Genomic DNA, 23638 nt, shown 5'->3' with positions numbered 1-23638 from the left:
TGTGTGTGTGTTTGTGTTTGTGTGTGTGTGTGTGTATGTGTGTGTGTATTCCTTCATGGCCATACCTGGACATTAGTGAGCAGCATCTCGACAGAAGAGAGGCCATCTGTGAAAAGAAGGGAAGCAGGGAAGCCAGAGGACAATGATTGAGTTGGGACCTTCTCAAAGATTGTTGGTATCAGTGCATTTTGTTCAGCTGTAAAATAATAAACACAAAGGGATGAATTCAACTGATCAGCTGACTGTTAAAGCAATAGTTTAGCTATAAATTTAAATTGTCATCATTTATGTAGTTTCAAATTATAGTTAACAAAAACTAAAACCATAAAACAATTACTTGAAATAAAATAAACGTTAAAAAAATATTGCAGCTAGCTAGCAAGGCAATATTTCTCATTTTGATTGAATTGATGTACTATAATAATTTAAACTAAAACTGAAATAAAAATGATCTAGACATATTTGAAAAAACTAATAAATATGGCAAAAACAAGAAAATTATAAAACTTTAACTAAAATTAAAATGAACAAAGAAAATATTACAATAAACTAATTCAAAATTAGGTAAGATTTTCAGCAAATAAGAACTTTTTTTTCTTTTTGAAGAATGTGCAGAATATATAGTTGCTGAATTTTCTGCAGTCGTTATCTCAATCAGAAAGTTAAAAAAACAGCATTTATTTGACATTTTTTGTAGCATTACAAAAGTCTTTACTGTCACTTTTGATCAATTTAATACGTCCTTGTTAAATAAAAGTATTAATTTAATCACAATTAAAAAAAAAAAAAAATCTTCCTGATCCTAAACTTTAAAACAGTAGTGTATGTCTGTCGATATATGCTTTTTATACATTTGCTAGTAGCGGATGAAGCAAAGCACGAGCATATTATTTTAATTGTTTTGAGATTACTTGTGTATAGAACCTAGAATATCCCATTACAACATACAGTATACCATTACATCACCCAACTAAAGGCAATATAGTGGCTCTGTGTAATAATTGAACTATACTGAGAGCAGAAGAGGTCAGAGGAGAGGCTTTTACGTAATGTTGTGTTATATTAAATTTTATTTTTTATGAAATTTCGTTTATGTTGAGGAAACTCACCCCTGTCGTTGGAAAGTCTGTTCATATGCAGAGTTGAGTCTATCTCCCTTTGTTCATCATGAACATCGTATGCTACAGAGAGAGCAAGAGATATATAAAGACAGCAGATAAATGAAACAAGAAGTTTCTGAGTAGCACAGACTATTGCCAACATATTGCTTTGTGCTGTTATTGTGTATGCAGCAGAGTCAAGCCTTGTTGATTAGCTTAACATCTTTTTTCCTCAATGTAAATCATATAATGTCGTTTTCTATGGACATTATACTGTATGTATGATATTATGAAACAACAGTAATATCACACTTCAAGATGAAGATGCTAACCACAATAACTGGGTCTCTGTAAATCCACTAACATTCAGAAACTACATTTTTTACATATGTATGTACAGTGGGTATAGAAAAGTATCCCCCTCCCTCCCTCCCTCCAAATAATCACATTTTGTTGCTTTGCAGCCTGAAATGAAGACGGACACAGTTTTTGTTTTATCCTGCTGTATTTACTCTGTGTAACTTATAACATCCAAGTGAAAGATATAACACCAACATGTCAGAAAAAAACAAAAAACAGGAATCACTGAGTTGGAAAAAGGATCACCAATGTATTGTAATATGTAATATGTCAATGTAATGCATCCTTGCTGAATAAAAGTATTAATTTCTTTAAAATATATATACTTACACCAAACTTTTAAATGGTAGTGTATATCCATTTGTGGGATTCACTCAGGAAATATTGATGTACTGTTTGATTAATTATGATAACTAATCAATTACTCAGCATATCATCTCATTAATTTGACTGACAGCCCTACTGAATATGTAAACTCACTTGTTTTTTGAGGAGAGAGTGTGTAAGGCTGTGTGGGGCTGCTGGGAAGTGAACTGGTTTGTTGAGGTGAGGGTTCAGTTTTCTGAGGAACAGTCCCATCTACAGACGGTGTCACAGAGGGACTCTCTTCAAAACACTCCTGCTGAAATGAAAAAGAGGAAATTCAGTCCTGTAAAGAATCACACAAACACACATGCATAAACTCTCCCCACGTAACAACACATCTTCATCACCCCAGTTCACCTGAAATCCAACAGAGTTCTGACTTTTTGTCTTACAATTCTGAGTTCATATCTCACAATTCTGACTTTATTTGTGAAGAACTGCGAGATACGAACTCAGAATTGCAAGACATAAACAATAAAAAAATGTCAGAATTGTGAGGAAACAAGTTACAATTACCTTTTTTATTTTTTGGCAGAATAATAAATTCAGAATTCTAAGAAAAAAAGTCACAATTTCAAAATGAAAATTTGAATTCTGAGGAAAAAAGTCAGAATTGTGAGATCTAAATTAATTGTGAGATAAATAGTAGCAATTGTGTTTTAACCTTTTTTTTCATAACGTGGCAGAAACAATCTTCCATACTAAGCTGTGATTTGTAACATGGTTAACAACCTAAAACAGGTCTCAAGCTACTTGACCTTTGATTACCTAAAGCAGTTTAGACCCCTTTGGACCAAGTGGATCAGCAAATTGCCTAAATAAACTCAAGCTAGAACTGTGTGAACATTCCCTGATAACCTTGCAGCAAAAGAGCTTGTAGAGTGTGTTTTAGTGTATGGTGTGTACAGTATGTCCTACCTTGATGGCAGAGGTCGGCCTGGAGACGGGGCTGTACACCTGTGCACTGGCAACCATGTTGGCAATTGTATTAAGATGGTTCATCTGGTTCATTGCCATGGCAACAGAGGCAGGAGGAAGTCCAACAGGAAGCAGGGGATGGGGCATCATCATGAAGGGCAGGTCCAGTCCTACGAGAAGAAGAAAGAATCAGCGAATAGCTACTTAAATTTAGGTGTGTTTATCACACAGATCTATTGTATGGCTTCAGATTAAATTTGAAATTTAGTCATATGGACTACTTTTACGATGCTTTCGCATCATTTTTGAAGCTTGAATGCTCTGGTCCCCATTAATCATCACGATAATTGAAAACAGAAAGTCATACAGGTTTGAAACAACAAGGGTGAGAATACTGACAGAATATTTTGTTTAATGCTGAATTATCCCTGTATCAGGGATCAGGGTGTGAAAGTGAATGGTTAATACTCACTGTTGGCCAGTAGATGGGTGTGTTGGAGAGAGTTGAGCTGAGAGTTGTTCAAGCTGTGCTGAGTTTTCTCTGAAGCAGGTGATGGATGTTTCTCTCTCTCCCAGGACAAAGCGCTACATACTGTTTAATCATAAAAGAGTATGAAATGGTGAAAAGAAATATTCACAGTAAAGGTAATCAGGTAATTACATTTGAGCTTTTTGTTATTTTACATATATAATTTTTTATCTGTCTGTCTCTGTCTGTGTGTGTGTGTGTGTGTGTGTGTGTGTGTGTGTGTTTGTGTGTTTGTGTGTGTCAAAAATAACTTTGAAATCAAAAATAAATAAGACTGGAGTTTGTTAAAAGTAATATTCATTGCTTTAGGTTTGCTTTAAGTGCACATTTAACCACATACTATACACATTCACACACAAATATGCTCAGAATAATTAACTTAAAAAGATATCCCCAAAATAAGTGATCAGAATACTATAAGATGGACATATATTATTTTTAGTGAAAAAAGGAAACAGTAAATCTTCCAGCGACCAGCAGCAACAATGAACTGAACTGATAATCAGCATTCATGTCAGTGCCATTGGGAGCAGATGGTGTTTAGGTGGCAGATTTGTGCCGAAGGAATCAATGATAGCGCAGGATGAAGTCGGTCCCCTTAAGACTCTCGCATGCTCCAACCAATAAGGTCTTCACACGACCGGACAAAAATAACATGATTAAAAATAATAAGCTCCCTCATTACGACACAACACTATACTGCAGATACATTACAACACCACGGCAACTTCGCAACCTGGGCCCTTCACCATGGCATAAATACTATACAATAGAGCGACCATCTGTGCGACAATCTGCACGTCCATGGAAATCAAGACTAGTGTCAACACAAGCTTACATACCTTGTGGGACTGGAGTTCTAATGTAAGTGAGAGGGCGCTAATTCAGAGTAATCAGACAGATGAAGATGGATGAGAGTAGGGAAAGCAAGAGCAATCAGAGACAACACGAGCTGCAGCTGTGCTGCGAAACACACTAAAACAAACACAAACATGCACACGTACACACACGTGCATACAGTATATTTTCCTGTGTCAAGAACTCAAATAGAAACGCCGTTCAGCTTTTGGTCAGATGTCTAGAACACTGTGTACTTGTAATGTCATACAGATCATTTTCACCAAGTGGATGATGAAATAATCCCATTGAGTTACATTAAAAGAAGACCTACGCCATATTTAGAATAGAATATAATTAATTTATGAGGGGTCTTTTGACTTGAGCTAGTAAGCAATTACTGCCTTTTACTTTTTTGTTTACAAATTTACTGCCATTTTCAGCTGAAATGACCCCTAGTGCCAGTAAAACACCAACAACATTTATTCCTGTTCACACCACTTCTGATTACATGGACAGATTATCGATTAATAAAGACTTATTTTTACACAGTTTCTTGCACAATACTATGTTATGATCTCAAAACACTCTTACCATATGCATGATTTGTAAACTAATACATTTTGACGTCTGTGTCACATAACCAGCTCCATATGTATGCCTTTTCTGATGTAGTAAACTTGCTCAGTAGCTCACCTATACGGCACTGCACTTTTGATGTGGAGCGATTGAGTACAAGTCCAATGAGTCACAACACTCGATAAAAGAGCTTAATGACTTGTAGAAGCAAGCTAAAATGGCATGGTTGCTTCAGCAAATGTGTTTTTAATCTCACGTTTATTTTGTTAACATTATCAGTTAGGTTTATTGTATGTGATATGTTATTTTTCAAACGGATAGAGCATTAACCTTTTACATTTCATTCCTGAACTACTGCATGCAATACGTACAACAAACATAAAACATTGCCAGATTTAAGTTCATCTGTTTCGGACAAAACTTAACGCGCTTTTCATGCCCCTCACTGGACATTTCACTTTGAAAGCACCAACGAAACGTGCAAGAAGCAACTCAATATCCCTTTGCAAAAATCAACGAATGAGGGAAAAATGAGACATGATGACAAGGTCAAAACTGTCTCATGAAAATGGACAACACGAGCTGCAGCTGTGCTGCGAAACACACTAAAACAAACACAAACATGCACACGTACACACACGTGCATACAGTATATTTTCCTGTGTCAAGAACTCAAATAGAAACGCCGTTCAGCTTTTGGTCGGATGTCTAGAACACTGTGTACTTGTAATGTCATACAGATCATTTTCACCAAGTGGATGATGAAATAATCCCATTGAGTTACATTAAAAGAAGACCTACGCCATATTTAGAATAGAATATAATTAATTTATGAGGGGTCTTTTGACTTGAGCTAGTAAGCAATTACTGCCTTTTACTTTTTTGTTTACAAATTTACTGCCATTTTCAGCTGAAATGACCCCTAGTGCCAGTAAAACACCAACAACATTTATTCCTGTTCACACCACTTCTGATTACATGGACAGATTATCGATTAATAAAGACTTATTTTTACACAGTTTCTTGCACAATACTATGTTATGATCTCAAAACACTCTTACCATATGCATGATTTGTAAACTAATACATTTTGACGTCTGTGTCACATAACCAGCTCCATATGTATGCCTTTTCTGATGTAGTAAACTTGCTCAGTAGCTCACCTATACGGCACTGCACTTTTGATGTGGAGCGATTGAGTACAAGTCCAATGAGTCACAACACTCGATAAAAGAGCTTAATGACTTGTAGAAGCAAGCTAAAATGGCATGGTTGCTTCAGCAAATGTGTTTTTAATCTCACGTTTATTTTGTTAACATTATCAGTTAGGTTTATTGTATGTGATATGTTATTTTTCAAACGGATAGAGCATTAACCTTTTACATTTCATTCCTGAACTACTGCATGCAATACGTACAACAAACATAAAACGTTGCCAGATTTAAGTTCATCTGTTTCGGACAAAACTTAATGCGCTTTTCATGCCCCTCACTGGACATTTCACTTTGAAAGCACCAACGAAACGTGCAACGAAGCAACTCAATATCCCTTTGCAGAAATCAACGAATGAGGGAAAAATGAGACATGATGACAAGGTCAAAACTGTCTCATGAAAATGGTTATTGTTCACTTTTGAGTATTTTTGGCCAGTAATTAATTATAGTAATTTGTATCCTAGTAATTAAACACCAGATGGTCAGCTTGTCTAGACTGTTTGATCAAGTGAGAAATGCTTTAAATGTCAACTAGAAGAGATTTGTGTTTCTACATGTTTGCTCTCACCAAAACAAACACACATACATTGGCTGCACAAAAAACTACTGATTTAAACAGCATCTTAAAAATGAGGGCAACTTCAAACAGACAAGAAGAGAGAGAAAGGGGGTGGATGGGTGAAGATCCAAAAATGCTGACCATATGCTCGCAGGGAGAGAGGGGCAAACAGATAATGTGTGCGTTACACTATACACGACTTCCTTGCTAAGCGCGCGTGGACGTGAAACCAAGCACACATGTGCTAAAATACACCCGTATGCGTGCACACAGCGCACACCTGTTTCTGTTAACGCAGGCAATCACCCGTATGACAGGTTTCGGCCATCTTGTTAAATAATGCATGGAATTTTTCTTTCAACTTGTCAACGCAGGGAGAAAAAAGTATCTCTCACTGTCTCTCTCTTCTCTTCTGATGTCATCCTTGATGTTGATTTTCCTTGACTGCATTCCATCTTTCTGATGAAGGCCGTTTTTTTCTTCTCTCCTAAATTCTGCTTGTCCACAGTTTTCTGATGTAGTAAACTTGCTCAGTAGCTCACCTATACGGCACTGCACTTTTGATGTGGAGCGATTGAGTACAAGTCCAATGAGTCACAACACTCGATAAAAGAGCTTAATGACTTGTAGAAGCAAGCTAAAATGGCATGGTTGCTTCAGCAAATGTGTTTTTAATCTCACGTTTATTTTGTTAACATTATCAGTTAGGTTTATTGTATGTGATATGTTATTTTTCAAACGGATAGAGCATTAACCTTTTACATTTCATTCCTGAACTACTGCATGCAATACGTACAACAAACATAAAACATTGCCAGATTTAAGTTCATCTGTTTCGGACAAAACTTAACGCGCTTTTCATGCCCCTCACTGGACATTTCACTTTGAAAGCACCAACGAAACGTGCAAGAAGCAACTCAATATCCCTTTGCAAAAATCAACGAATGAGGGAAAAATGAGACATGATGACAAGGTCAAAACTGTCTAATGAAAATGGTTATTGCTCACTTTTGAGTATTTTTGGCCAGTAATTAATTACAGTAATTTGTATCCTAGTAATTAATAAACACCAGATGGTCAGCTTGTCTAGACTGTTTGATCAAGTGAGAAATGCTTTAAATGTCAACTAGAAGAGATTTGTGTTTCTACATGTTTGCTCTCACCAAAACAAACACACATACATTGGCTGCACAAAAAACTACTGATTTAAACAGCATCTTAAAAATGAGGGCAACTTCAAACAGACAAGAAGAGAGAGAAAGGGGGTGGATGGGTGAAGATCCAAAAATGCTGACCATATGCTCGCAGGGAGAGAGGGGCAAACAGATAATGTGTGCGTTACACTATACACGACTTCCTTGCTAAGCGCGCGTGGACGTGAAACCAAGCACACATGTGCTAAAATACACCCGTATGCGTGCACACAGCGCACACCTGTTTCTGTTAACGCAGGCAATCACCCCTATGACAGGTTTCGGCCATCTTGTTAAATAATGCATGGAATTTTTCTTTCAACTTGTCAACGCAGGGAGAAAAAAGTATCTCTCACTGTCTCTCTCTTCTCTTCTGATGTCATCCTTGATGTTGATTTTCCTTGACTGCATTCCATCTTTCTGATGAAGGCCGTTTTTTTCTTCTCTCCTAAATTCTGCTTGTCCACAGCTGTTCTCACTAGGAACGCTGTGCTCTCTTCCTCCTAAACTCTTGTGAGAATGGCCTTTGAAGTCTACATTATCTGTGTTAGTTTCAGCCACATTTAGTATATGGCTGCTGTGATTGGAGACTCAAGATTTCATGTGATGCCTGCAAATCTGTCTACAGTAGCAAGTCCTGATTAGTGCAAAAACGAAAAGAAGTGCAATATTCCTCATACACACACACACGCACACACACACACACACACACACATTTAGAAAATTGAGGTAAGATTTTTTTTAAAGAAATTTATATTTTTATAAATCAAGAATGCATTAATATGATCAAAGGTGACAGTAAAGAATTTTATAATGTTAGTTTTCTATTTCAAATAAATGGCTATTTTAACTTTCTATTCATCAGAGAATCCTGAAAAAATATATACATAACAGTTTCCACAATATATTAAGCAGCACAACTGTTTTCAATGTTGATAATGTAGCAGCAAATGTAGAAAAAAGCAGCAAATCAGCATATTAGAATGATTTCTGAAGGATCAGACAATATTTTGCCATTTTGAAACTGCTACTTTGCTGATCAGCAGTTGTGTGTTTTTCCACCTTTAAAATGTACTGGCAGTCTTGAAAAATTAATAATGCACATTTTCTGGTTTCACGTGTGTTTCGTGAAATATGATGTCTCATTTGCTATCATAATATTGTATTATACCATGTCAGATGGGTGAGAAATAAATATAAATTTAAATATCAATACAAATAAATATAAATATAGAGGCAAAATAATAAACATTAAATATATAACAAAATAATAGTTAAATCAGAGAAGCCACTAAAGGCATATCAGTTGCACGCTTTTGAAATACTTTGCATCATCCACAAATTATGCATCCAGTAATGCACACAAATATTGTGCATATATAACATTATCCATTTATCCATTTTCTCATTTTGCTTTGCTTGTATGCACACACACAAACACATGCACCCCTGCACCAAATGTCTTTTTTCATCTCTAAGGCTGGTGTACGATTAACTATTCTCCTGTCTGTTGTTGGTCTTCTCTAAATGCACAGTCAGGCAGCAGTCATTAATGTCACCATTAGTCTCTGTAAACCAAGCACAACCCTGCAACATGGGCCCCCTGAGCGAGCTCTGCGATGGGGCTCATCTCACCTAAAAGGCCCAGGTTACAATTGCAAAGCCATCTGTCTGGTACATCTACAGATTGCACTTTAAACAAGCTGCCTTAAAGGAACACAAACACACATTAACAAACAAATCGTGAAAGCACAAGCTCTACCTGTACCTGTATTAGAGTTGAGCTCATCTGAATCAAATTCTGAGCCATTGTGGGTATTGTGTAGACTCATCATCAGCTTCATCTTCTGTATCTTCAAAGCTTCAGCCATCGCAGCTGTTGTTAGACCTACAACACATTCAAGTACAATATCACAAACAACTGTGTACACACCCACAACACTCCACTGATATCTCACCTGATCTCAACTCATGTGTCTCCACAACAATTTTATTAAAGATGTCAACAATCTCAAACAGAGCTCAAATTTGCCAAGATATTAAGAAGAGCCAAGATAATAAGAATTGTTTCTTGAGCACCGAATCAGCATATTAGAATGATTTCTGAAGGATCATGGGACACTTGAATACCTTAAAATACTGATTTCAGGCTGCTAAGAGATGTGCTATTTATGAAGCACATTAGCCTAAAAGTTACAGCAATAAATTCCTTAGTTGACAGTAAATGGATGTTGTCATCAGCAGCAGGGTTTAGTCAGAGCAACTGGAGGGTCACAGTGAGATAAGGGACCTGAATTAGCTCTGTTAGCTGGACTGCATTATTTATATAAGCATATCATGGAAGTCGTCCAAGAAATAGCCATCTGCCAATCAAATCACTTTAAACTCCTCCCACCACCAGCACAAGCTAGGCAAAGAGCTCTGGCCTTGGTTTCCCATGGATACTGTCAAAAATTAAAAAAAATTAAAAGTATTGATTACTGACAGACAGTCAATTCTCTGGACTAGTGATTGATGTTAAAATTGTTGCCTCTCTCATTATAATTCACAACATAATATAATTCACAACACTGTACCTCTAAAGATGTCCATTGTGCGTGTGATGGCGTGTGTGTGTCTGTATGTTTTTGCATATGTGTTTGGGTGAGCGTGTATATTGCATTTGACAAGGTCACGATTTTCCCCCACATTGTGACAAAGAAGAAGAAAACTGCAGGTGAGGCTGACTGCTGATAAGGAGAAAAACAATGGACCAATAACACACACACACACACACACACACACACACACAAGTAAAGAGCAGCATATTCCCTCAGGAGAGCATTGGCTGCTTGGCTAATCATGACTTTAACATCTCTATGTAAATGCTGACTGTCTAAATCTAGTATACAGCTGTTGCATGAGCTTCGCTGTGGACTCATGGGAAAAACAATCTTCAGAGACTTGAGTTGAGTTACATAAGCTGTTTGACAAGAAGGAAAGCGTTCGTTCATGTGAAGGGAGATTGTCCTGAGGGGGGAACTCTATTCCTTGAGCTCTTACGGTATACCAGAAACAAAGTCACGACCACACACAATGTGAGAATAGTTAAGATTATATGTACATTTATACAAAAATCATGCTTATTAAAAGCTGAGAAACTGAGCTGTTTGATGCAGCTCACCAATATAGGAATAGTTCATCCAAAAAACATGTAATCACTCTCATATTGTTCGAAACTCATACTTATGATACAACTTAAAGCACCGTAGCTTAAATTTCAGTCTTTTCCTTATAAAAAGTTGTCAAATGATTTTGGAGGAGTACTTTATGGTACATTTTGTCATTTTTTGAGCTTTGCAATAATGAAAATCACTGGTCAATTTAGTTTTATGGTAAAAGCAGCTTGGACATTCTGCTAAATATCTCCATTTGCATTCCACATTTAAGTTTGGAATGAAGAATTATCATTTTTGGGTGAAATATTCCAGGTACAGAGAAAATGCTTAGAAATATACACATACGTATATATCAGTAAACACTTTGGGGTTTTATCAGCAATGTTTGGGGTCAGAAAGATTTCTTTTTTTCTGTAAAGAAATCAATACTTTATTCACCAAGGATGCATTAAATCGGTTAAAAGTGACAATAAAAACATCTATAAAGTTGCAAAAGATTTCTATGTCAAATAAATTCTGATCAATGGTTCCGTTTCAACATTGATAATAGTAAGAAATGTTTCTTGTGCAGCAAATCAGTATATTAGAATAATTTCCGAAGGATCATATGACACTGATGACTGAGTAATAATGCTGAAAATGTAGCTTTGCTATCATAGGAATAGATTACATTTTGAAACATATTCAAATAGGAAACAGTTCTTTTAATTTTTAATAATATTTCACAATATTAAAATTTTTGTCTGTAATTTTATCAATACCTGCAGCCACGATGAGCATAAGAAAAACATTTAAAAAAACACCCCCAAACTATTGAACGATAGTGTATATATGAGAGTATTATTCTTTAAGGTATATTCTTCTGTGTGTGTGTATACACCATTATAGCCTATTATATGGAACTTAAATACTGAGCCTCCTCTCCTCTCCTCTCCTCTCCTCTCCTCTCCTATCCGCTTTTTGGCACCACCCCCTGCTGTCTGTCATTGCCCTAAGTGACAAACAATTCCAAAAAATGCCAACATTCGCTGCAGTTGTAGATTAAAGAATATGAAAATAAAATATTTGAATAAATGTCAAAGTCAAATTTTACTTAACTAATATTTAAAACTGAGAGAAACAATATCATGCCATTGTCACATACCTCAGATCCCATTATCTTGAGATATTACTTATGTTCAGTAAGAGTACAGAAATACAAAATCAATGTAGATAGTACAGCTCAGACCAACAAATCGTCAAAAACTGGATGAAAAAAAAAGTATCATATTGAAATCTCTGACATTTGATCTTGGCACTGTATATTGGCAAATCTGAGCACAGTTTAAGATATTGTTCATATCACTTCTGAAGCTCTAGAGAAACAAAGAGATTACTCTGGTGTTTTGTTTTGGGGGTTTTTTCGCAGACAAACAATTTAAGAAGCCTCTGAATTTCTGTCTAAGAGAAACAAATGAGATATTAAACTCATTTCTGATTTTCTTTTCTATGGAAGCAAACAAAATGGTACGCAAAATACTGCTATATCTCCATTGTGTTTACTTGCCTGTTGTACAGTATATTTCTTTTGGAATATAATCACTGATTCACTCAAATGGTGCCACAATTTTTTATTTTTTTACCCAACTGTCATAGTCCCAAACAATGACTGAGCACTTGGCAAATCAAAGCAAACTGCCCTACTCTCATTCCTAACGATTCCTGGCATCTGGCACTTGACGATGCCAAGACACTAAGTGACATCTCCACGGTAACTGCTCAAACACGGCAGAATATCACTGCACAGTCTAGCGCATCCTCCATGGTGACCCCACAACTTTGTGTGTGTGTGTGTGTGTGTGTGTGTGTGTGTGTGTGTGAGAGAGAGAGAGAGGGAATACTTTTTGCAGTGCCTTTACTGTACACACATACATATACACGTGCTGATAAGCATACAGTATATAGCTAAATCTTTTTGACCAGGTGTACAGATTTGAAGAATGGGTTAGGGTCTTAAAAATGTTGATCTCTCTAACATCATATTTATGGGAGAATTTTTATTAATTAATTTATTTATTTATTTATTGACCACAGTGAAACAGAGGTCATTATTTTATTGTGTACACTTATACTGGCCTCATCAAGCTAAGTAGTTTCACTCTAATATGGGGGGGAAAATTATATTCATATTTTAGGCACAAAGCTCAAGATTACTGAGTGTATATAATGTAAAGTGTTGTTATTGTTCAATAAAACTAAAAATATAACTATTAAAAATACTTTAGTTAATTGAAGTTAAATGAAGCTGAAATATAATATAAATATTAGATGATAAACTTGATAAGAAATTATATTTTAAATTTTTAGATTTTAAATTAGAAATCTTGCCTCTAACTGAGAAAAAAATAAGCTGCAACTGAAGTACTACAATGACTAAAACTAAAACTGAAATAAAAAATAATAATAAATTAAAGCTACCTGGAAATAATTATAATAAAATTAAAGCACATTACAAAATTACTGAACCTTAATTAAAACAAACTGAAGATAAAAAAGTAAAATAAGTAGTCATATTTCTGATCTTTACCCCACAACAACAAATAATAAAATAAATAATATTTATCTTAATAATAGTGTGTGTGTATCATATGTAATGTAGTAGGGTAAACTTATTGTGATGGTTGAAAATTGAAAAATAACAAACATAACTACTGATATAACCACATACATGATAGAGGGCTGATGTTTAAAAATAGGCCATAAAAACTGTCTATGATGGTTAACGCCCAGGTACTTTGGGTCTGTGGTGGGAAAATATGACTTCTTTAAAGTTAAGTTATAACTTTCAAGTGATAAAAAATGAAAAAAATAAAATAAAATTACATTTTACAGACATTATCTTGCAAAAAAAAAGGCACTGCTTCCTGAGACTTAGCCATAATTGTCTAAAAGTGGGAAGGACATGTGCCCTTCCAGGTATAATGATTGCTACGCCCCTGACTCTGGCAGAAATAAGACATTTCTTGGGGCAGATTTCAGTACATTTTCAGCATCCACCCTTCCCAATGTGATACAGTAGAGTTGAGAAGCAAGGACGGGGGATGTAAGGCTTCTGGCCAGTGAGAGGAAGAGGGAAATAGAGAGGGATGAACAGATGGATGAGTGATCCCGCTGGGGTGTGTCATTCATCACTGTCACCCGTAAAGGAGGTGCATGAAAGATGACCGAACTGAGCGGCAGAAAGGGAGAGAGAATGAAAGATGAGCAGAAGGACAACAGAGGAGGGAGTGATTTAAGCAGATACTTTTCATATGTGTTGAAGGAGGCTGTGAATGAGTAAATTGAGGCTCATCTAAATTTACAGCGCACTGAACGTGGTGAAAAACGAGACGGGTGTGTGTACGGTTGGGTTTACCTGTGGATGACAGCAGGGCTAGAGGCAGAAGGCTGTTTGCTCTTTGGTGGAGGATTCTGGGGCTTTCTTGCACACCGGCCCTATAGGAACGCTTTGGTGGGCGGCCTGGACGAGAGCTGTGAAGGGTGTAAACACATTAGCATTGTGCCCATCATTAAGGACAACAGAGACAGACAATGGAGAGGATTTAGAGGACTGTAGAAAAATTAACACATTTAAAGTGAATAAAAAACATATATTTCTATTTAAAATGCAAAATAAATAAAACAAACAAAAAAACTTAGTAATAACACTTTAAAAAAAATAGCAATAGAAAAAATAGTAATGAAAAAAGTTTAAAAAACAACAAGACTTTTAAATGAAATTACAGCTACAAGTTTGACAGGGAACAGATTTACAACTAAAATTTTCTAGCATGCCAAAAATTACAATTAAATCACTGATAACGGTTCTGCATTAAATTGAGATATCTTCCAAGCAAATATTTCACCTGATTTTCTTCTCAATTCACAGCATGATTACTGATATAAAACAGGCAACATTAAAAAATATACACAACCACAGATCAAAAACATAGTAAAAACAGTAATATTGTGAAATATTATTACAATTAAAATAAATGTTTTCTATTTTAATATGTTTTAAAATGTAATCTATTCCTGTGATTGCAAAGCTGAATTTTCAGCATCAGTACTCCAGTCTTCAGTGTCACATGATCCTTCAGACATCATTTTTAAATGCTGATTTGCTGCTCAAGAAACTGAGGAAATGGTAATAAATTTTTTTTTTTTTTTGCAGGATTCTTTGGTGAATAGAAAGTTCAAATGAACTGCATTTATTTAAAATAGAAGCACTGTGAAACATCATATATGTCTCTACTGTCACTTTTGATCAAACTAATGCATCCTTGCTAAAAAAAAATATTATACTGACCTCAAATTGTTGAACAGTAGTGTATATACACTTAACAAAAATATCTATCTAATGTAAATATAGTTTCTAAGTTCTGGAACTGGAAAGGCTTTACAAAGGTCAAAACAAAAACAAAAACATTCTGAAGGTTCGGATGCAGACTGTTCAGCAAATTTCAAAAGGGACTTTGTTGCTTTTCCCAATAGCTCTTCTCTTGCTCTTACATTGCACATATTTTTAATGTATTTAAATACATTTTTCCACACAGTATTTTGTATTTTTATTGTAAATACATTTTTATGTATTTATGCCCATCTCTACTGACAGGGCATGCAGATCACCCACTCGCTTCTCACACGCTAACATGAGCTGATGAGCAGTAGCTCTGTCTTAAATGAGAGCACTTTCAAGACACTCGACTTGAGCTGGTTCAAAGGTTGGGCCAGAAAGTGCACTGAGCACTAACGTGTAACGATTGAACAGAGCAGACACACAATTATTTGTTATATTTAACAAATAATCTTTAAAACCCACTCTGTGAGTTCCATGAACCATCCCCCGAAAGTGCAACTATCACTCCAAGAGGGCTCAGTTACCAGGGCTACCATCTGATAAGACTGTTTTACTGCTCGAAAGTATGTGGAAAGATGCTATGTGCAATGGAACAGACCCTGCGAAAGACAGACACAGGCCCACAGGATGGACCTTTCCACCACATAAATTCATATACCTTTCAATGAATAAACATACATATTCCAGAACATTGTGTCTACTATTCACTTGAGACATGTATAATCATGTATCCTATGCAATCATATAATACAATATACTGTATGTTTATTGTGTTTTGCCTATATATTAAACCTTGAATGAATGTTTTAGTATTACTTCATTGACCAAGATCACACATATGCCGTGCTTGGTATCTATAAGATCCAAATTACGTATCCTATTTGTTAATTTACATGACATTTTGCTAACTCTGTGACGCATTAGTATTATAAGAATCTTGGAAGATTCTTCTCTTGAACAGCCAATCCAGTTTCATTTGCAAAACACCCTGCTACAAGACAAAGGATCGTAAAATTTCCCTCCAAAGTTACCATTCCTCATTGGCTTACTCAAATCCTGAGGGTGTGACATCTTCAGACTTAAAGATCATTGATCACAAGATCAGGTGCGTTTTTAGATTCTGAGAAGATGAAGATGCTGAGCTAGAAGACACCTAAGTTTGTGCCAGGCTGCGGCCTTATCTTTCCATTCAACAAAGATCCTCAGACTTCAGCTGGCTCTCTCTCATCAAGACAACATCAATCAAGATCAACTGGAGCCTCAACAAACTGCATCAGGACACTTTTATTCAAATGGGCAAGACATGCAAGTATCAAACTTAGTCTCATTGTTTGATCCATTAAGTATCCCCACCCCTTTTAAAGAAGGGTGTGTTAGAACTAGGAAATTGATGGTTTGCTCAAGGCTGTTGATCGGCCAAATCCCAAACAATATTAAAACTTCTTGCATTCCTGTACTCTGCTTAAGCTCTCTTTCCATTGCTAAACTGTATGCATGTATGTGTGTGTGTTAGAATAGTTTAAGTGTTTACTGTAAAGTCTCATTTGTATCACACTCAAGGTTGTATGTTGATTTGCTCATAACTGGAGTCCCTAATCATGCAGATTTTGGCTACATGCTCTGAGTAGTATTGTACAATAAGAACGTTATTTCCCATACCCCGGATATAAACATTTCTTAGAATTAATAAACAATTCAGAACAGGTTTGTTGATTGTAATAATAATTCTATAAGCTGATCCAAATATTTATAATTAATCATAACGAGTTATGATTAATTATTATTATTTGCCTTCTGAGCTAATTTGCTACATATTTTGGTGGAGAATGCGGGCATGATTAAACAAAGGTTATGAGCTTAAACCACTGTCAACCTAAAACTGTGTGACTGATAATCCAGGTAAGAATAGGACGTGACTTGCGATATGCAATTGACCTATCAGTAAGCCGCCTCCTTGAACACAGATGAGCCAATGGCAGTTGAGTATCAGCTGCACAGGGACTGGAACTCAGACATCTTTAGATTTCAGCGCTATAGAGAAACATCGGAAGATCTGAATCTTTAATCGGTTTGATGGTGTTTATGCTACAAAAATGGCAAAATGATGAATCTGCGGTACTTGTAACACCGATTCCAGGTATCCTGAGAGGATGGGCAAAGGAATTTATTTTATTTACATTTCCTAAACCCAAATAAGGAATGTAATGTTAGTTCTGTACATCATTGTCGGGTAAAATAGCATTATAATGTCCTTTGTAGTAGAGAAAGCTGTTTACATGTAGGATGTGAAGATGTTGAATTAAACGTAAACACAGCTTTTGTGTCTTAATCAGCTTTTCCGCATATACATACCGATCCTGATAATCATAACTTCTACTTACCGTTTGTTCCATTTCTGCAAATCTGTTTCTGTGAATGAATGACTTGCTCTACCTGTTGCTTTGGTCTTCATCAACACCTGCTTGCACCACATGCTGGTGAGCGACTAACAGCAGATGGAGATCATGCATCCGTACTCTACTGCTATTCCTGCTGTTCCCAGATGTGCAATGCTGAATATTCTGCCAAATTTGAACCACTGAATATGTGGAAGCGAATTGGTAAAATGAAATACAATGGACCGAAAATTGCCTGTTGAATATTATACATTGTATTTTTAAACAGATTGAATATTTCAGAAGTGACCTCTGGATGGTGAATATGAATTATTGAATTTTCCTCCCAGTATAAAAAAGTTCTAAACTTTATTACAAAATTAACAATAATGACTTATGCAGGAAAATGTTGTATAATTGTTAAATAAAAGAAATTAAAATAAATATAAAAATATAGATACTCTTAAAAATCTCCAAACAACCTACATAAAACTTAAAAAAACGAATAACAATAACAAATAACAAATTCTATAAATTTAATGGGTGAAATGTCACATTTTTCTCTAGCGCTTGACACAGAGGGAAAAATCCTATTGCAACTATCTTTGTTGATTTTTGCCAATAAACAATAATTACAAAAAGAACTGCCACCAATTAACTGGTAAAACCGATATTTTTGCAATACCATATCTTTAACATTTTTATACATAACTTTGCCCTGTGTATGTTGTGGGAGTATATGTATCATCATTATTATTATTTAATTAGAAATTTAGTTAAAGTAGTTAGTAGTTTAGTTATATTACCTTAGTTTAATTAAATTACCTTCATGTTTGACTAACCTCCCTACATCAGCATATTTCATACTGTCATTTCATACTGTATGAAAATATGCCTGTGCAAAACTCACTGTCCCAATTGTAGGGTAATGTGGATGGTTGCCAGGGTGTTGCGAATGTGCTGAGTGGTTTTGAGTACATTGCTATGCAGTTGCCAAGGGATTCTGAGTGATCAAGTCAAAAGAGCACACATTCAAGTCTCAGTATGGTTTGGGTCCCACCTTCAAATGTAAGTCTATGGGATCTTTTATTATTTTTTATTACCTTCCAGTCAAAAAGTCAGATCACTTTGAAAAGTAATAGCTCAGCTCTCCTCAACAAGCCACTAAATTTAGCAATTATTCATGTCTGTTTGATAAACGGTGCAGGGCGAGTTACGCACTGCACTGAAATGTAATACTCTTGTAATTTAAAAGAGCAAGGAAAATCCTGTTTTCTCTCATATGGCCCCTTTGAAATCTCTGAGTATTAACACAGGCTCAGCAGCAGTTTAGATTTTAAACAGAGTAAATTTAATAAGGCAATGCGATTTTGAAACAATAAGGATTGTGTATGCCTTTTGCACACTTAATTACTTTGATGCCTGAAAGAGCCACAAGCATATGCGGATTAATCCCAACAGAGAGAAAGAAAGAGAAGGGGGAAAAAAGCATTTCCACGGCAGTTCAGCTGCTCATATCTCTCTTTTCATCCTGGTGTGTAATGTTTATACATCCACTAACCCGCTGTGTCAGCCTAACAGGAATGTGTGCAGTGTGTGTGGGACGGTGTGTTGATGTAAGGGGGTGTGAATGGTTTCCTCTTTCTTAAAAGCAAAGACAAAAGGAAGAACGCTGTTTACAAAGCTTACAGTAATACAGCTCTTGGAGATGCTCATTCATTGATCTCTTGATATCACTTCTCTCTCCCTCTCTTTCTCTCGCTCTATCTTTCTTTGTACATGCACGGAAACACACAAAAAAAACTAATCCAGATCTACTGACAACAGCTCTTTTGTTCTGTATTATCAGAGAGAAAAGAATTCCTCTCTTTTCGTGAACGACAGGATGAGCCTCTGAAGAAAGCGATGCAGTCATGCAGAGGTCACTGGCGCACACAAACTCTCATAAAAATAACTGATTGTAGGCACTGGAAACACACTGGCTATACAAGCCAGTCGTGCCAACATCATGGTATCAGATAAGACTGCTTTTCTGTAGCTCAACAGGTAAAACAAGATGCGACAAATGCCAAGGTCATGAGTTTGATTCATAGGGAACAAAAAGAGTAATTTGTGTTTATAATTAGACTGATTATAATTAATAAGCTGATTAAGTCTAAAACCATGTAAACTTTTTTAACAGTACCTTTTGAAACTTTTTTGTTAGTGAATCAATATTTAGTAAAATATTCTGTATATAAATTCTACAGATCTGACAAAAGTTGCAAAATTCTACAGATCTGACAAAAGATGCAAAATTCTACAGATCTGACAAAAGTTGCATGCTGAGAAACTGCAGTATGTTACAAGATAACATTGTTATCTTTATTTTAGACCATTTTCTGTTTTCTTTTGCAAATAATAATTTCTTTAGCAAAATATTAGCATCCTACCAATTCTGATTCCAAAACAAGAGTGTTTTTAGAAAATGCAATTTAAGTAAAGATTGTCCAAGTATTTAGTCTAACTGTGAGCATTGTAAATGATAAATAAATATGTTTGAAAGTTAATATTTAGTATTTCTATAAAAACAATATAAAACATGCAAAACAATGTGACCAAATCTTTATGTAATTTTGCACAAAAAATTTTTTTTTCGAAGCTAATAAAATTGGATTATTGGAGTACATAAAAATGTAGTTTTCTACTTCAGAATTTCATGTTTAATTCAATTTGTTATTTGCCGTTTCTGGTAAATTTGTAAAATTTAATTTATTTATTTGTTTCAAAATAAATACACCTTTTTTCAGTGTTTTTTCACCTATGTGAAAAAATCCCACAAAATAATTTACTTAATGGAAGAATTGACATCTATTCTGTTCTATTTGCTTATTTATTTAAAGTGCATATTGCAGGTTAGAGACCCAGTGAGTCAATGTATAGAAAAATAATGTAGGAACTAGATTTTGTATAAAATATACTTATAAATACGCTACTTGAGGCTTCTGGAGTCGTTTTTGTGAGAAAATTTTACTTCCGCATCTGAAATTCGCCAAAACCAGAAGTGACGTAACGGGAGGGAGTGTGGTCAATTTAAATAATAGGAAAACAATGGATCGCAATGACAGTTCGGATGCTGAGGAAATTGTAAATGTTTATTCATACTCGTATAACGAACCACAGCCATACAATTATGAGCCTGCTATGCGGCCAAGAGAGCAGGGACAGGCCAGGATTATTCTAATAATAATTCATGTTTATCTGTGCCATTGATCCCGGTGACCACAAACTCGAATACGAATAACTTTGCTAAGAGACCTTTGTGTCCGCGCAAAGAGAGGCTATTCAATTCCTTTCACTTCGCAATAATTGGAAAAAAAAAAAAAACAACAACATCAACATCAACACAGAGAGAACATACAAACTCCACACTGATGTTTTTTATTCACAATAAGCTACAGAAACGTAGAAAACTGAATCTACAGGACTAATAGAGAATTGCGCTTTGGTTCCTATTTTAGAACGACTTTAAAAAGTCATTGTAGCCTAGTTACAGCGAAAAATTTATTTAGGTTTTATTATGTGTGTGTATGTATATATGTATATATATATATATATATATATGTGGGGCTGGGTTTTTCACATGACACATAAACGATGATATATTTCAAAGAGTCAATTCTGCTGTTTTCCACATGCACCGCGATCTCTGGCAGTTCATTATAATGTAGTATAATAAACATATCCTATCACACAGTATTCAAATCCAGAACAAAATAGATTTTTTCGAGATTAATGCCGATATTTGTGTGTGTGCATTCAGCAGTTCTGAAATATCGATTTAATGTTATACACAGTAATTGTTATGCTTACATTTAGGCAGAACCTTAATTTTTTTGAGGTGCATGACACCACTGATTTTTTATTTGTTTGTTTTTTAAATTATTGTGAAGTGAGGTAAATGACTATGTTTAACATTAAATCATTAAATATACATATATAATAAAACCTAAATGATTTTTTTTTCTAAATTATCCTTATAAGTATATTTTAAACAAAATCTAGTTCCTACATTATTTTTCTTTACAATGCACTTTAAATATTTATTTATTTCAAATTAAAGGACATCATGATTTTCTAATGTGATACTATGTATTTTATTTGCGATACATAATGTTTCATTTGTTTGTATGTAGTCTTGTTTGTGAAGCCAAAGACAAATTTCCACATAGTGGACAATAACGTATTATCTGCTCTAATCTAATCTAATTAAATATGCTTGATCACATACATACAGTGCTATTTGCTGTAGCATCATGAACACAAAAATAACTCTTTATTTATTGATGTGTTTACTCTAGAGTGTAGGTGAAAATATTACATTTTATTAAAGACAAACTCTGCATAAAACCTATATCAGACCACACCCAAAAGCCTGTTACTATGGAAACCTGTTCTCAATCAATACTCTGTCATTGGCTATGATTGGTGGCAGATGGAGGACAAGGGAGGATTCCCCCAGAGATCAAAGACATATTACTAAAGCTCAGACACACACACAAACACACACAGTTCAACAACTATTCATTTTGTCAATCAAACACACACACACACAGAGAGAGGGTAGTGCTACTATTTACTGCCATGATAGATATCAAACAGCTGTCAAAGATGTTGACCACAGGTCTCACTGTAGTTCCTCATCCATAAATGTTCATTAAAGGTCACATATTTTACACCTTTCTGGAGTTTTATTTTAAGTCTTGATGTCCTTAAGAATGTATATTTGCGGTATAAGTACCAAAAACCATCTCAATATATTTTTACAGCTCCTCTCTCAGGAGCTCTGCAAAGAACAGGTCGATTTTGGCCTGTCTAATTAATATTCATGAGCCTCTCTTCTGATTGGCCTGTTGTTTTCTGAGTGACGCACGGCCAGGCCAACCACAGGTAACTAGGGTCATGTATGCTGTAGCCTGCTGTGGATTGGTGATACTCACAAGTAAGGTCAATAGAAACACCGGTAATGATGGTCACTGCTGAGGGAAATGTTGTCCGGCCTTACATGTTTGAGCCGAACTCAGACCCCGAATCGGCAACGACAGGAGATAACCAACCACCTCCTCAAACGCGCTTACAACAGGATGTTTCAGAGTGGTAATTCATGTTTGTTTGTTTTGCAGTAAATACAAACCTGGCCAGCCGAGCGTTGTTATAGAGTGTGTGACGTCACGTGCACTACCGCCGGTGGCAACAGACAACGGATGACGCGGCGACCGTCACAGCCCTACTGTGCAATGATGACGTTTCCTGACAACCAGACTGAACAGCGTTGTCTCTACATGTTTCCATGTTGTTGTTGCTCAGCAATGGCATGGACGCGATGTTGTCGGGGGGATTGACAAAAGGAGAGTGGAACTGTGGGCAGTGCTCGGGGTGGTGACTGAAGGCGGTGACTGAGTAGTTCTGACGTCACCTTTTTACGGAAGTCACAACGGTTCGTGAAAAATCACAGCTACTTTATGCAGGCTGTGTGCATTTGACTGTGGATTGACTGTTTTAAAACTTATATGGTAATTACATAGCACCTAGACCACAGTTATCATGAAAAAAGCCAGGAAATTTCAGTTTTGACAATATGGGACCTTTAACTATAACTGTTAGGGTGAATCTCTCAGAAACATGTCACGAAATTGGTTTCTTATTTCACCCCAAAATTAAAAGGAAAAAAACTATTGTGTTCGATAAAATAAATAAAATAAGCATTAGGGCTGTCAAAAAAAAATTGGAACTTCGAATATTCGTCGAATTTAAAATAAAAATCCACATTCGAATGCAAAAACGTTGCATTCAAATTTTAGGTGTGCGTTAAGGAGGCAGCCTTATCAGTGGCGCACGAGATGCGATGACGATGTAAGTGTCGTTGCATTATAAATGTTTTTGTTAGCCTATCCAATGGAAGCCACTAGATGCGGCGCTGCTGCGTTGTTCATTAAAAATATTGAGGAAAAAGAGAACATCAGAAGATCTTGTTTACATCAAAACTGAAACCAAGCCGTTCACACAGAACGCATATTTCACGCATTTTCTAGA

At 35.7% G+C, this 23638-nt stretch overlaps 1 pseudogene; it reads right to left on the bottom strand.

Annotated features, from left to right (window-relative positions):
• Window positions 1-23638, bottom strand: part of LOC107758874 (dachshund homolog 2-like) — a 38470-nt pseudogene that overhangs the window by 3276 nt on the left and 11556 nt on the right.

Source organism: Sinocyclocheilus rhinocerous, unplaced genomic scaffold (genome assembly GCF_001515625.1).
Source record: "Sinocyclocheilus rhinocerous isolate Xijiao unplaced genomic scaffold, SAMN03320098_v1.1 scaffold1435, whole genome shotgun sequence".
In the NCBI taxonomy this organism is placed as follows: domain Eukaryota; kingdom Metazoa; phylum Chordata; class Actinopteri; order Cypriniformes; family Cyprinidae; genus Sinocyclocheilus; species Sinocyclocheilus rhinocerous.
Note: the sequence above shows the minus strand (reverse complement) of the source record. Positions and strands in the feature narration are given on the sequence as shown.